Below are 12535 nucleotides of genomic sequence, written 5' to 3'. Positions count from 1 at the left end.
CTTGTTTGTCAGTAACGTTTCCTCATTTTGAAACCCTCGAAAACTTCGGATATATAAAGGGAAAAGAGTTATTTTCGATAAAATATCACTTCAAGGAGACGCGACAGTTTTATTGCACATGGTGGTATCCAACGTTCACAAGGGCAAGAATTCCTTCCGTTTTATTCTTTCGCTATTGTGCTCTATCGAAAGGTTAGGTTTGTAAAATATTACTCTTACAAACAAGCGTGATTGGCAGATAGGAATACTGAACAGAACTCCACAGAAATGCATGCTGAACTTACGTTTATAGCTACTCTGGTGATTTGGCCTCAAGGTCAATCGAGTGGTAATTCAGTTCCGTCTCTGTTCTTGAGCCATGTTCGTATTACTTCGAACAGTTTTGCTAATGAAAAGCATGCCTCGTAATATAACAGACTTCTTTCGCGTAAGAAATCGAAACTCAGTTGGTCACAGCAACTTTTGTTACCTAACCATAACGGCCTAGGGTCGTCTTCAGTAGAATAAAAAAATGTTACGTGATATTCCATTCACGAAGGAGGAAAGGTTACTTTAAATATATTTCTTATTCATTTTGTCTACTCTGCTTGTCAGAAATTATATACTTTCTGTTGGGACGGTGCTGAAAAGAGAGGGGGATGGGGGAAATAAAACTTCGTGCCCCCTCATACATTTTAAATTTTGTTACATGGTTGCTCAAATTATTACTAAAGAAAGCACTTAAACCAAGATATCTAAAGTTACATTATGTAAGGGTGGTATATTCAGTAATAATAATAATAATAATAATAATAATAATAATAATAATAATAATAATAATAATAATAATAATAATAATAATAATAATAATAATAATAATATTGGCAAGTGAACTTTGTGGTGGACAAACACCGTGTGCGTGGGTTTTCTCGGGGTTCTCCCGTTTCCTCCCACTTTCTTCATTCCACCATTTCATTCATTACTCATCATCACCGTCTCCTTTAGCCTAACCGGCATAAACGTGGGACGTAAAACTCAAAGATTTCATTTCATTTTCATAATAATAATAATAATAATAATAAATGTCTTTGGAGAGCCGAAATTATGTGACACGAATCATTACATGTAAAGCTTTAAGAGGAGTGGTCATAGGAGAGGAAAAAACAGGGTTTTTCTCTGTCTGACCAACGTAAAGATTACGTGCTGAAGAAGCATAATAATTCTACAATAGGTTGCGTTTACGTAGAATATCAGTTACTTCAGTTCTCCTCCTTCGGGCTACTTACCTCATGTGGTAAATTCAAAACAATTTCAATTTAAGACAAATACATGTAAAACTTTTCTGTAATTAAATATATATAGGGGAAATTAAACATTTACTAGGGAAATCTGTTATCAAAGTGTCCAAAAAAGTAGATAGAAGACTATCAAGCGAGAAACATTGTGAAACTTTATAAAATTCTCCAAATTAGAATTAACATTTACTGGAAAACATTCGTTATGCACCAGTGAGCATGTAGTGAGTAGTGAGCACAGGGGAAATTATTACGAAACTGTTTGCAAACAAAAATTAGAGACACTAATGCAAGTGCGAGAACGGCATTTTTTTTTTTTTTGGTATCGTCATGAGTTTTACACATATGTTACAATTTGATTTTTTCCCGCATAAAAAATAAATAAAATAACCACAGTAATAAAAATTACAACGGCACTTCCATGGGGTTCAAACCCAATACCTTCGGCATACAGACTAGTTGCTTTAACCAACTGAGCTACTTGTTTTCTTACGTGAACTGAACCTGTTCTACGGTAAAGACGATTTTTCATTACGATTGTGCTAAGAATTCGTCTTTTTCCATAGGTAATTTCCATTATTTGCTCTATCTATACGTTAATACTTAGCATAGATTCATATATTTGGAGTTCGCTGATAATGCATGTAATAAGACACATTAGAAATGTTTCGTTAAAAGTTTCGTTTGTAGATCTAATCCACGTCTCTCTCAATGACATAGATGTCACTGCTTCGTGTTGAACTGCAGAATTCCCTCGCGTTCTTGAAAATTTCCCACTTTAGCAGAGTTGGTAATTCTCGAGATTTCTGTCGATTTAATGTTTTTTGCTTCTAATTTATTTATTTTAAGCTAATATCTAACACAAATATTAAAAACGGGTTTGTTATTAACCTGTCCTGCTGGGGAAACCTTCCGAAATTTCGAACATATAAAGAAAATGGGGATATTTTCAAAAAACTTCAGAATAAAGAGACGCGTCATTTATTTTGCTCATGGTAGTACAACCATATTTCTGGGGCCTAAGTTTGTAAATATACTGTACAACGACATTTATTGAACTGTTTTTCTCTGGAGAGCTTTTAAAGCACAAATGCAAAATTAAACCTCTAATTACTGTAAATAAAAATACAATTTTGCATTAATTATTAAGTGTCTGTAATTCGGGCTTACTTTGGTCCGATTTGGTTATCACACGAGCTCGGGCCGGGCCGAGCCCGGGCTAATAATTCCGGCCCGTGCAGACCTTTATCCACACACTTTTGCCGTCGCTCAATAAGATTACTTCTATAGCAAAAGAAGTTTTGAATCTGTGAGTAGTAGGGACCCCGTTATGGCTCGCCGAGTCAGCAAAAATTTTTGTGACGTCATAGGTCAAAGGTCAATGACCTTGGCCCGGGGTCAATGACCTAGGGGTACATAGGACCACCCCCTCTAAATTTTGGCAGGGGTACCATGGCCCACCCCCTAAATTTTGGCAGGGGTACATAGGACCACCCCCCTTAAATTTTGGAAATTGCCAAATCTAAAAATTTGGTATGGTAGCCTAGGACCATAGTATGTACCTCTATCAGTATTGGGTGTCTATGTCGTTCCCTTTCATGGGTATAAAATTGCCAAAAAAGTCAAATTTCGGGGGTTTTTGATCTAATTTATCCCCTTGGATGAGGTGTTATTATCCTATATAGTTATATGGGCATATACAGGGGTCCATTCCCTTTCATAAGACATGGGTATATTAATGCACCCCTTGAAAAATTTGGGAGGGGTACCTTGGCCCACCCTTAAATTTTGGAAATTGACCAATTTAAACATTGGGTATTTTAGTACTGGACCCTAATATGTATTAGGTTAAATTTGGGTGGTCCACCTCGTTCCCTTCTAGGGGTACAAAATTGCCAAAATATAAACGTAAGCAATACGTAGTACCACGTGTTTGGTTTTTGGTCGATTTTATCCCCTTTGATGACGTGTTATTATCCTATATAGTTATATGGTCATGTATAGGGGTCCATTACCTTTCATAAGATATGAGTATATTTGTGCACTCCTTTAAAAATTTGGGAGGGGTACTTTGGCCCACCCCTTAAATTTTGGAAATTGCTCATTTTATATATTTGGTATTATAGTACTGGACCCTAACATGTATTATAATAAATTTGGGTGGTCCACTTCGTTCCCTTTTAGGGGTACAAAATTGTCAAAATATAAACGTAAGCAATACGTTGTACCACGTGTTTGGTTTCGACCCAAGTTATCCCCTTGGATGAGGTCCTATTACCTTATATGGTTATATGGTCATGTATAGGGGTCCATTCCCTTTCATAACATATGGGTATATTGGTGCACCCCTTTAAAAATTTGGGAGGGGTACATTGGCCCACCCCTTAAATTTTAGAAATTGACCATTTTACATATTTGGTATAATAGTATAGGACCCTAATATATATATATATTACTATAAATTTGGGTGGTCCACCTCGTTCCCTTTCATGGGTACGAAATTGCCAAATTGTTAGTACAACCACGTGTTTCGTTTTTGACCTAATTTATTCCCTTGGATGAGGTCCTATTACCTTATATGGTTATATGGTCATGTATAGGGGTCTATTACCTATCATAAGACATAGGTACATTTGTGCACCCCTTTAAATTTTTGGGAGGGGTACCTTGGCCCACCCCTTTAATTTTGGAAATTACCCATTTAATATATTTGGTATTATAGTATAGGACCCTAATAGAGATTACTATAAATTTGGTTGGTCCACCTCGTTCCCTTCTAGGGGTACAAAATTGCCAAAATATAAACGTAAGCAATACGTTATACCACGTGTTTGGTTTTTGGTTGATTTTATTCTCTTTGATGAGGTGTTATTACCTTATATGTTCACATGAGCGTATACAGGAGTCTATTACCTTTCATAAGACATGGGTATATTGATGCACCCCTTTAAATTTTTGGGAGGGGTACCTTGGCCCAACCCTTTAATTTTGGAAATTGCTTAATTTCATCATGTGGTGTCATAGTACTGGATCCTAATATGTATCATGATAAATTTGGATGGTCCACCTCGTTCCCTTTTAGGGGTACAAAATTGTCAAAATATAAACGTAAGCAATACGTTATACCACGTGTTTGATTTTTGACCTAATTTATCTCCTTGATGAGGTCCTATTACATCATATAGTTATATGGTCATGTATAGGGGTCCATTCCCTATCATAAGACATAGGTACATTTGTGCACCCCCGGGAGGGGTACAATGGCCCACCTCTTTAATTTGGAAATTGCTCAATTAAACATTTGGTATTACAGTATAGGACCCTAATATGGATCACTATAAATTTGGGTGGTCCACCTCGTTCCCTTTTAGGGGTACAAAATTGACAAAATATAAACGTAAGCATTACGTTGTACCACGTGTTTGGTTTTGACCTAATTTATTTCTTTGGATGAGGTCCTATTACCTTATATGGTTATATGGTAATGTATAGGTGTTCATTCCCTATCATAAGACATAGGTACATTGATGCACCCCGGGAGGGGATTCGGTATCATAGTACAGGCCTCAACATGTATCATGATAAATTTGGGTGGTCCATCTTGTTCCCTTTCATGGGTAAAAATTGCTAAAATATAAACATAAGCAATATGTTGTACCATGTGTTTGGTTTTTGGCCCAATTTCTCCCCCTTTGATGAGGTTCTATTACCTTATATGGTTATATGGTCATGTATATAGGTTCATTTCCTATCATAAGATATGGGTACGTTGATGCATCCTTTAAAAATTTGGGAGGGGTATCTTGGCACATCCACTCGGTTTTAGAAATTGTTTAATATAAGCATTTGGTATCATAGTACAGGTCTTCAATATGTACCACTATAAATTTGGATGGTCCACATCGTTCCCTTTTCATAGGTAAAGAACTACCAAAAATCAAATTTCGGAGGTTATTGACCCCTATTTAGCACATTATATGGGTATGTACAGAGGTTTATTACCTTTATATGTTTATGTTCCCTTTTAAATTTGGGAATTATCAAATAACAAAATTCGGTAAACGTTTTCTAGGACCCGTTGGTATTCCTCTTATGGCCAAATATTCAAAATTTAAAGGTTATTGACCGGCTTTATTATTGAATAAGTACAGGATTTATTACTTTTTTCATAAGACACAGGTGTATTTGTGTACCAATCTTAAATTTTGGAAGGGGGTACATTTCTTATTGTCATATCAATAATTGGTAATTGTTCTTAAAATTGGATAGTATCTCATTCATTGGGTAAATCATTGTCAAATATGAGTATGACCACGTGATCGGTTATTGACCTATGATGGGATTAGGAGTCCAGGACATTGGTACATTGAAACTTTGTAGGATAATTTGAGAATTACGTCATTGGTTTTGATTATTCCCGCCAAATATAAACGTAAGCAAGACGTTGTACCACGTGATTGTCCTTGATGAGGTAGTGTACAGGGATTCATTTCCTTTGTTGTGGTACTTCTTAAGTTTGAGTACATTAAACAGTTGGTTCTACTCAGGTAAACAATTGACGGACATTATTGACCTTATTGAACATATAATGATATGATTAATTCTAAGACTTAGGTATATCAAGAGAAGTATTCTTTAAATTTGGGAATGGTGATAAACAGAATTTTAACATAAGGTGCGAAATTTGAAACAATACATTGAACTTTAGTCACAGCTCATAGTCTAAGATCATTGGTGGTGATTGATTTGAAATCTGATAGCTAACCTTATTGAATCTTATGACTCATAGACGAAAGGCAATACATGCTACAACACTGGCAAAGTTATTGTTAATGCAATTTGATTGGTTGATCACTATGTTTCCTGCAATCTGATTGGTTGATCACTATCTTTCGTGCAATCTGATTGGTTGATGATTTTCAAATCTTTGCTGTATTCAGTTTTAAGTTTTGTTTAACATTTAAAAATCTTGGTTTCGTTCAACATTTTGCACTCACTGATAAATATGATCAAAACCGTTTATTTGTTAATCGAATAGTTAAAAACCGGATAAAGTTTGACGGTTAACCGTGAAACGTAAAATTTTTTTTCGTTTGAAATTTTTTTGCTTGAAATTTTTTGTTTGAAAATTTTTTCGTTTCCAAATTTTTTTGTTTCAAAATTTTGTTTGAGATTTTTTCGTTTGAAATTTTTGTTTGAAATTTTTTCGTTTGAAATTTTTTGTTTGAAAATTTTTGTTCGAAAATTTTGTTTAAAATTTTTTGTTTAAAATTTTTCGTTTCCAAATTTTTTGTTTGAAATTTTTTGTTTCAAAATTTTGTTTGAAATTTTTTTCGCTTCAAAATTTTGTTTGAAAATTTTTGTTCTCGAAATTTTTGTTTCAAAGTTTGAGTTGACATTTTTAAAAGTTTGTGCACTTATTAGTAAAGAACCGGAACTGTTTAGAACAGAAACCTTTGACAACATTGTGGTGCAATAGTACACGTCAGAACCTGGGGTTGTACTTGAAATGAAAAAACACAATTCATTGAAATGGATCATTTTATTACACTCCACATACATCCATACCAGATAGTGGTTCTGGATATTGTCGATACAATGTATTTTGAACTTCTTGCACTAGTTTGTCTTTAGCATATAATTTTAATTCCAGTTGAAGTCTTTTAAGGTCTAGTGCAATATCAATTGGTGGAAACTCAATGTCCATTTGATCACAAATAAACTGTTTATCAATACAGGTATGCACCCACGAACGATATTGACAACCATCACAATATCTAGATACATGTTGTACAATATGCATAACACATTTTTCAAAATAGTACTTTTTCAGGAATATACTAGTTTTGTTACACACTTCCACTGCATGTTTCACACACTGAAATACGCTGATGAATTTGTTCCATTCCGTTTGCGTTAGATACACCATGTTGCGAGGGACATGGAATGTACTCTTTTTACGTAACAGCACCATCTTCTCTTCGAGGACTGTACGCAGCACCACTTCATGATTTGAGCCTAATGATTTGACTATGGTCACATTTAGCTCATCATGAAAATAATCGTTCATTTGGTCGATTCGTGAACATAATATTTGCCATTCTTCACAGGTCAGTTGTACACCAAATTGTTCTGCTTTGCCCAATCGAATCACTGGTTCAAATGTTCTAGCACTGATACCAATCATCACATGTTTTGTTTGAAATATATTTATTGGATAATAGCTTGCGAAGATGAACTCTTTATCGTTAGAAGTACACATCTTTCCTCCTGAAAAGCACTTGCTCAAATGATTTCGTGGGATGACACTGTATTGGTTGATTTATAGTTATTGCTGACGTCATTGGTAAGGAATGTGCTGACGTTTGAATTCATGATTTCATCACAGTTGCTGACGTCATGCCGACCAACCAAATTCATACAACTACAGCTGACGTCATTGGAAAGAAATGTGCTGATTCATGATTTCATCACAATGGCTGACGAATCTGGCTGTGTACTAAATTCAAGTTGATGACTTCGACCCAAGAATCCTTTGTAACATAAAGATACAGATCCAGTATTTAAGAAACGCAGCAGTTCTTCTTGTTTTGATGGTTCCATGGGTAAATATCTTGCTGGTAAAATTATATTCTTATCATTTTCAAGCTTCACTACGATTCTTAATCCAAACTTTGTAGGGATCATTTGGCTAGCTAAGATTCTATAAGGTACACTTTGTTGTAAATCAGTAATCTTGGTAAATGATTTCATCACATCACGTGTGTTTAGAAACTGCAGACAAGTAGCCATGATGATGTTATCATGAATACTAACTCGAACGATACTTATATATGATGCAAAACTGATGACGTTGCATTATCATGTTCTGACGTGTACTATTGCACCACAACGTTGCCAGATGTTTTTGTTCTAAACAGTTCCGGCTAGTGCATACCTGTATTGATAAACAGTTTATTTGTGATCAAATGGACATTGAGTTTCCACCAATTGATATTGCACTAGACCTTAAAAGACTTCAACTGGAATTAAAATTATATGCTAAAGACAAACTAGTGCAAGAAGTTCAAAATACATTGTATCGACAATATCCAGAACCACTATCTGGTATGGATGTATGTGGAGTGTAATAAAATGATCCATTTCAATGAATTGTGTTTTTTCATTTCAAGTACAACCCCAGGTTCTGACGTGTACTATTGCACCACAATGTTGTCAAAGGTTTCTGTTCTAAACAGTTCCGGTTCTTTACTAATAAGTGCACAAACTTTTAAAAATGTCAACTCAAACTTTGAAACAAAAATTTCGAGAACAAAAATTTTCAAACAAAATTTTGAAGCGAAAAAAATTTCAAACAAAATTTTGAAACAAAAAATTTCAAACAAAAAATTTGGAAACGAAAAATTTTAAACAAAATTTTCGAACAAAAATTTTCAAACAAAAAATTTCAAACGAAAAAAATTTCAAACAAAAATTTCAAACGAAAAAATCTCAAACAAAATTTTGAAACAAAAAAAATTTGGAAACGAAAAAATTTTCAAACAAAAAATTTCAAGCAAAAAATTTCAAACTAAAAAAAATTTTACGTTTCACGGTTAACCGTCAAACTTTATCCGGTTTTTAACTATTCGATTAACAAATAAACGGTTTTGATCATATTTATCAGTGAGTGCAAAATGTTGAACGAAACCAAGATTTTTAAATGTTAAACAAAACTTAAAACTGAATACAGCAAAGATTTGAAAATCATCAACCAATCAGATTGCACGAAAGATAGTGATCAACCAATCAAATTGCATTAACAATAACTTTGCCAGTGTTGTAGCATGTATTGCCTTTCGTCTATGAGTCATAAGATTCAATAAGGTTAGCTATCAGATTTCAAATCAATCACCACCAATGATCTTAGACTATGAGCTGTGACTAAAGTTCAATGTATTGTTTCAAATTTCGCACCTTATGTTAAAATTCTGTTTATCACCATTCCCAAATTTAAAGAATACTTCTCTTGATATACCTAAGTCTTAGAATTAATCATATCATTATATGTTCAATAAGGTCAATAATGTCCGTCAATTGTTTACCTGAGTAGAACCAACTGTTTAATGTACTCAAACTTAAGAAGTACCACAACAAAGGAAATGAATCCCTGTACACTACCTCATCAAGGACAATCACGTGGTACAACGTCTTGCTTACGTTTATATTTGGCGGGAATAATCAAAACCAATGACGTAATTCTCAAATTATCCTACAAAGTTTCAATGTACCAATGTCCTGGACTCCTAATCCCATCATAGGTCAATAACCGATCACGTGGTCATACTCATATTTGACAATGATTTACCCAATGAATGAGATACTATCCAATTTTAAGAACAATTACCAATTATTGATATGACAATAAGAAATGTACCCCCTTCCAAAATTTAAGATTGGTACACAAATACACCTGTGTCTTATGAAAAAAGTAATAAATCCTGTACTTATTCAATAATAAAGCCGGTCAATAACCTTTAAATTTTGAATATTTGGCCATAAGAGGAATACCAACGGGTCCTAGAAAACGTTTACCGAATTTTGTTATTTGATAATTCCCAAATTTAAAAGGGAACATAAACATATAAAGGTAATAAACCTCTGTACATACCCATATAATGTGCTAAATAGGGGTCAATAACCTCCGAAATTTGATTTTTGGTAGTTCTTTACCTATGAAAAGGGAACGATGTGGACCATCCAAATTTATAGTGGTACATATTGAAGACCTGTACTATGATACCAAATGCTTATATTAAACAATTTCTAAAACCGAGTGGATGTGCCAAGATACCCCTCCCAAATTTTTAAAGGATGCATCAACGTACCCATATCTTATGATAGGAAATGAACCTATATACATGACCATATAACCATATAAGGTAATAGAACCTCATCAAAGGGGGAGAAATTGGGCCAAAAACCAAACACATGGTACAACATATTGCTTATGTTTATATTTTAGCAATTTTTACCCATGAAAGGGAACAAGATGGACCACCCAAATTTATCATGATACATGTTGAGGCCTGTACTATGATACCGAATCCCCTCCCGGGGTGCATCAATGTACCTATGTCTTATGATAGGGAATGAACACCTATACATTACCATATAACCATATAAGGTAATAGGACCTCATCCAAAGAAATAAATTAGGTCAAAACCAAACACGTGGTACAACGTAATGCTTACGTTTATATTTTGTCAATTTTGTACCCCTAAAAGGGAACGAGGTGGACCACCCAAATTTATAGTGATCCATATTAGGGTCCTATACTGTAATACCAAATGTTTAATTGAGCAATTTCCAAATTAAAGAGGTGGGCCATTGTACCCCTCCCGGGGGTGCACAAATGTACCTATGTCTTATGATAGGGAATGGACCCCTATACATGACCATATAACTATATGATGTAATAGGACCTCATCAAGGAGATAAATTAGGTCAAAAATCAAACACGTGGTATAACGTATTGCTTACGTTTATATTTTGACAATTTTGTACCCCTAAAAGGGAACGAGGTGGACCATCCAAATTTATCATGATACATATTAGGATCCAGTACTATGACACCACATGATGAAATTAAGCAATTTCCAAAATTAAAGGGTTGGGCCAAGGTACCCCTCCCAAAAATTTAAAGGGGTGCATCAATATACCCATGTCTTATGAAAGGTAATAGACTCCTGTATACGCTCATGTGAACATATAAGGTAATAACACCTCATCAAAGAGAATAAAATCAACCAAAAACCAAACACGTGGTATAACGTATTGCTTACGTTTATATTTTGGCAATTTTGTACCCCTAGAAGGGAACGAGGTGGACCAACCAAATTTATAGTAATCTCTATTAGGGTCCTATACTATAATACCAAATATATTAAATGGGTAATTTCCAAAATTAAAGGGGTGGGCCAAGGTACCCCTCCCAAAAATTTAAAGGGGTGCACAAATGTACCTATGTCTTATGATAGGTAATAGACCCCTATACATGACCATATAACCATATAAGGTAATAGGACCTCATCCAAGGGAATAAATTAGGTCAAAAACGAAACACGTGGTTGTACTAACAATTTGGCAATTTCGTACCCATGAAAGGGAACGAGGTGGACCACCCAAATTTATAGTATATATATATATATATTAGGGTCCTATACTATTATACCAAATATGTAAAATGGTCAATTTCTAAAATTTAAGGGGTGGGCCAATGTACCCCTCCCAAATTTTTAAAGGGGTGCACCAATATACCCATATGTTATGAAAGGGAATGGACCCCTATACATGACCATATAACCATATAAGGTAATAGGACCTCATCCAAGGGGATAACTTGGGTCGAAACCAAACACGTGGTACAACGTATTGCTTACGTTTATATTTTGGCAATTTTGTACCCCTAAAAGGGAACGAAGTGGACCACCCAAATTTATTATAATACATGTTAGGGTCCAGTACTATAATACCAAATATATAAAATGAGCAATTTCCAAAATTTAAGGGGTGGGCCAAAGTACCCCTCCCAAATTTTTAAAGGAGTGCACAAATATACTCATATCTTATGAAAGGTAATGGACCCCTATACATGACCATATAACTATATAGGATAATAACACGTCATCAAAGGGGATAAAATCGACCAAAAACCAAACACGTGGTACTACGTATTGCTTACGTTTATATTTTGGCAATTTTGTACCCCTAGAAGGGAACGAGGTGGACCACCCAAATTTAACCTAATACATATTAGGGTCCAGTACTAAAATACCCAATGTTTAAATTGGTCAATTTCCAAAATTTAAGGGTGGGCCAAGGTACCCCTCCCAAATTTTTCAAGGGGTGCATTAATATACCCATGTCTTATGAAAGGGAATGGACCCCTGTATATGCCCATATAACTATATAGGATAATAACACCTCATCCAAGGGGATAAATTAGATCAAAAACCCCCGAAATTTGACTTTTTTGGCAATTTTATACCCATGAAAGGGAACGACATAGACACCCAATACTGATAGAGGTACATACTATGGTCCTAGGCTACCATACCAAATTTTTAGATTTGGCAATTTCCAAAATTTAAGGGGGGTGGTCCTATGTACCCCTGCCAAAATTTAGGGGGTGGGCCATGGTACCCCTGCCAAAATTTAGAGGGGGTGGTCCTATGTACCCCTAGGTCATTGACCCCGGGCCAAGGTCATTGACCTTTGA

The sequence above is a fragment of the Thermobia domestica genome, chromosome 2 (assembly GCF_964235325.1).
Source record: "Thermobia domestica chromosome 2, izTheDome1.hap1.1, whole genome shotgun sequence".
NCBI classification, from domain to species: Eukaryota; Metazoa; Arthropoda; class Insecta; order Zygentoma; family Lepismatidae; genus Thermobia; species Thermobia domestica.
This window is presented reverse-complemented; position numbering follows the sequence as displayed.